At 34.7% G+C, this 4,790-nt stretch overlaps 1 pseudogene; it reads left to right on the top strand.

The window, feature by feature from the left end:
* Window positions 1–1,557: 1,557 nt before the first annotated feature.
* Window positions 1,558–2,838, top strand: LOC129738433 (60S ribosomal protein L7a-like; annotated as a pseudogene).
* The last annotated feature ends 1,952 nt before the right edge of the window (window positions 2,839–4,790 follow it).

The following is a 4,790-nucleotide window of genomic DNA, read 5'->3' on the forward strand; positions in this document are numbered from 1 at the left end:
CCCATACAACTACAAATCGCCCAGAACCATACGCCATCTATCGGGGCATCGTGAAACCATTGTGCTTCATCAAGAAAAAAAAATGCACTTGATAATTAACAAGCCAAATGAAAACTTGTTTGATTGAATCACCTATGAGTATTTGAAATTCTTTTTAGAATATTTTCAATTTGGTTTTTGTCTTCAATGTTGAACTGTTTACTCTAATTTACTGTATCATGATAAGAAATGAATGTTGTACACACCATGCCCGTTGATCGATTTAGATGAAAAAATACAAAACTTACGTTGTATCGGTCCTTAGTTTAGAGCCAATTATTTTGGTATTCAGCTTTGATTTCGAAATTTATCCGGCTGAGTGACAGTTTGAAATTTATAATGTCCGCATTAAATAATTCATTGAGTTCTGAATTGTTCATCTTATTATTTTTATTTATAGTTTACTACGACAAAAAAAAACAAACTTCATAATATGATTTATTATATCCTTGAAAAACTTGAATTCCAATCAATCTTAGCTGTTTTGGCTAATATCTAGATTGGTTTGAGGAGTAAAATACATTATCGTTGGAATGATTAGAACTTGTTTAGACAATTTGCAAAAAAAAATTAAGTAGAATAATAAATATGACGAATGTATTGGCCAGCGCTTTAATCATATTTACTTTTTGTTTTTGTTTCAATTATAGTCGTTTTACAATCTTTATAGCATTCGCGACTTTATCAACGTTGCAGTTGGCGGATTGTTATTGAAAAACTATCCGGTACAACTGTGTTCGATGTTTACTCTTGGGCTCGAACTCGCGGACATCGGCTCAGGAGGCAACAGACTTGCCAACTGAGCTATATCACAAGCCTCAACCATATTTACTGCTGGTAGTGTTCGTGATATAATGCTGGTTGTTTCAATAAAATTTATATTTCGATTTAGAAATATAACCTCAGAAACTTTTTTAGCCTTATTCTGGACTAGCCTAAAAAGCCTAATTTTTTAGACAATTTTTCCATCTTTTTCCGTTCAACTTTTTCTCTAAGAAATTTTTGGAAAACAAGGTCAAATATCCACTGAATTTGAGACATTTAAAAATGTCTGTTTCAAATCCATTTCTCCTTGTTTCTAAAAAACTTTCACGGTTGAAATTTAACCAAATGTTTTAATTCAAAGTTATGTTTAAATCATAGTCTTTTAGTAATTAGTATACAAAATGAATCCATTCTTCAAAAAATTATAATTTTGAATGAAGTTTATTTCATGTGAATAAGCAATAATTTCACTGTATTATTTATCGAATTCAATACTTTTCCACACAGCCGAAACGAATTTTGAATGGTAAAAGAACATTACTCTCTTGATGCAAACGAAGATGATTTTTATTTTCTTGTCGTTGCATGAAATGTCAAATAGCGTATGCCTGTGTGAGTGAATTCGTTTTATGTTTTGATTTTGATGTGACGAGCTCACGTTTGTTTTTTTATACCCATTGATAGCATCGATTACACGTGCGATATTCAATAAATGGTTCGAAATTTGACCAACAAAAATAATGAAAACGGGTAAAACACTTTGTCAGTGTTGTTTATCTTCGAGAAGTATACCGGCCGGAAAACTCGATCGCTAAGATCCAACGATTGAAGGATAAGGCTGAGGCCAAGGCCGCTGGCAAGGAGGAACCTCCGGCAAAGAAAACCAACCGCCTGCGGCAGGGCGCCAACACCGTCGTCAAACTAGTCGAGCAGAAGAAGGCTCAGCTGGTGATGATCGTTCACGATGCTGACTCCATTGAGCTGGTCATCTACCTACCGGCTCTGTGCCGAAAGATGGGTATTCAGTTCTACATCATCAAGGACAAGTTCAGACTGGGAACGTTGGTGTTCCATCAAGATCTGCACCTGTGTTGCTCTGACCCAAGTGGACAACTCCGACCGTGCCAATCTGTCCAATTAAACCATCTATACCAATTCAACGATCTCTACGAGGAGATCCGCAAGCACTGGGTAGGTGGTCTGCTCGGGCCGAAGAGTATGGCCTGCATCGCCAAGCGGATCAGATTATAAACACATGAAGATTATTGCACCTGTCGGTTGGTTGTCTGTACCTTTATCTAACAGCTTAGAATTTCGAAGCTTCCAATTCGATACCTTCCTTAGAATCAATTGTCGTTGAATAGTTAACCTCAAACAAATTTAAAACTTTAATAATTCATTAAGGATAAATTTAAAGAAAACTAACTAAAAAACCTTCACGATATTTAGAATTTCCCGCTTTAATTTTCTCCCTCGTTTTTGTTGTTTTTAATTAAATCAAAATTAAAGAATTGATTCATTAATTTTTGCACGAATCTGTTGTCTTTTGATTTCAAAAACAGTAAATGAATTCAATATTTTTAAACATCAACTTGAAATAATTTTCTTTCATTTTGATAGAAATAAATTTAAACCAAAAAATAAGGTTTAGATAAAAAAAAATACTAGAACATTGATTTAAAAAGGTATTTCTTTTGTTTCAATGACAATCGATTTCTCTGCGTGAAACAATAAAGTGTAAGCTTAATTAGTTTTATTGGTATCTTCAACTTATCAACAGAACATGAAAAGCTAAGCTATTATCACTAAACTCGGATGGGTGAGACTGTTTGTCAAGACTCATCATTTTGTCAACCAACTCACTTGATTAGAAATTGTTCTAAATTTGCGAGAAAATGTTTACAAATGCATCATCTCGAGGTCCAAAATATTGTTTCGAAAACCGCTGGGCTGTAAAAGGGCTCGTTTCGTATCCAAGTTTAAATAGATATTTGGAAAAGCAGACATTTTTCGAGTGTAACACAATTTTTTCAGAGAAAGGAAAATATTAGAATTTATTGGAGAAAAAAAGTGAATAAAAACCTGACATCGGTTTTTTGTTGTAGATGAAGACTTGATGGTATATTTCGTTGTTGCGATTTTCATTCATTTCTTCTGTGAACAAAACATTGTTTTTCAAATTTTGTAAATATAGCCCCTACTTTTGTTTTATTCAGTTTTTGCAAACATTTGCATATGCGACGTTTCGGCTAGGAGAAGGTTTTAAGAAACTTTAGATTAAACAGTTTATTCATCAAAACTTTGTAGTTTAAGTTTATTATTCGAAACTACGGTAGCCTCAAAGTTACATATAATCTCGTCCATTCTTCTGATTTAAGAGTTCTAAACCAGTAACATAATTTAAAGCCATATTCAATGTACTGAATTCACAGTGTGTGGTTTTCAACCTGGACCACAATGGAGTTGTCAGAAAATGGTTGTTTTTCAACCACAACGCAATAAGGCTTAATTAATTTTTTGATCTCATGGATTCTTCTTGTGAATTCACAGTGTGTGGTTTTCAACCAGGACCACAATGGAGTTGTCAGAAAATGGTTGTTTTTCAACCACAACGCAATAAGGCTTAATTCATTTTTTGATCTCATGGATTCTTCTTGTGAATTCACAGTGTGTGGTTTTCAACCAGGACCACACTGGAGTTGTCAGAAAATGTTTGTTTTTCAACCACAACTCAATAAGGAAGTGGAGCGAAAAATCTCAAGTTTTCATTCGCTCAAAAATAAAATTGGTTTGATTTAATCATCGACTAGTAAGTCAACCAGGGACTGAAAACAGCATGAACACAGTGTTGCAGGATATGTACTGTGGTGTGTTTGAGATATGAGTTTCTTCACACATCGTTCTAAGTGAGTTTCCTAATGTCAAACATACCACAAATGTAACATAAATTATGAAAGTAATTGTAACGTTGTAACGCTAAAGTAAATAAATGTCAAATTCCAAATGCTGTTGAAGTCGATGTATTTTTTATAAGCTTTATGGTTGAATTTTAACCACATTCGGTTAATGCGCTCTAATTCGAAAATGGTTTTTAGTGGTTTTTTAACCATACCGTGTTTTTTTTTTTTTAATCAAAAGTAGGTAATCAAAAACAACCGTTTTCATCTCTAGATTAAAAAAACAAATAGCACAATGCAAATGTGTGCGTGATATATTAATAGCGTTTCAATATATACACAATAATAGTTATGTTTGTGTAAAAAAAAATCCTTTTGTGTAAGTGGCCGTTAGTTTCACGATAACCCGTAGATAGCGCTGCGGAAAACGCGCCAAAATCAGCCTTCAGTGGTCAGTCTGGGTATATGGTGTCTGCGCTTAGGGTGACGATGCTCGGTTGCGCCAAGTCCCGGATTCCCACCCGTTGCCCTTCAAAAACGGTAGTTCGAGACTATACACCCGCATTGGTGGGAGCTTGAATTTTTTTTCGGTCTGTTAGAAAAATTTTCTCCCCCGATTTCCGCGATCTGAGTTCGCCAATTTGACTTCCAAGAATTTTTCTTTTGTCATCTGAAAACGGAAATAGGTACTCGAGGTATTTGCGAGGAATAAACGTTCAAAATACCGGAACCTTCAAGCTGGGGTAACTGCAGTCTAGCAGCAGCAAACATAGACCACCCAGAATCAGCTGGTATTGCAGTTATCATCAGAGCCAGAGGCGAATCTACCAAGCAAAATAAATCTGAAATCTTCACAATTCAACATAGTATATAAATTCATGCTAAAATTTTCATATTATTTAAAAGATAATGATCAACTAAAGTAAATTTCATTTCAATTTTCGAAGTCAAACGAAAACAAATACCAGCTGTAATGGATTTTTGACAGCTTGATGTTTTCTGTTGACACTGCCGATTTCACGTACACCAACAAAGGTGGGTGCGAAACTCGATTCATGCTCGTTTTCAGCGTGGAAGGTGCAACACTTT

Source organism: Uranotaenia lowii, chromosome 1 (assembly GCF_029784155.1).
Source record: "Uranotaenia lowii strain MFRU-FL chromosome 1, ASM2978415v1, whole genome shotgun sequence".
Classification (NCBI taxonomy): Eukaryota; Metazoa; Arthropoda; class Insecta; order Diptera; family Culicidae; genus Uranotaenia; species Uranotaenia lowii.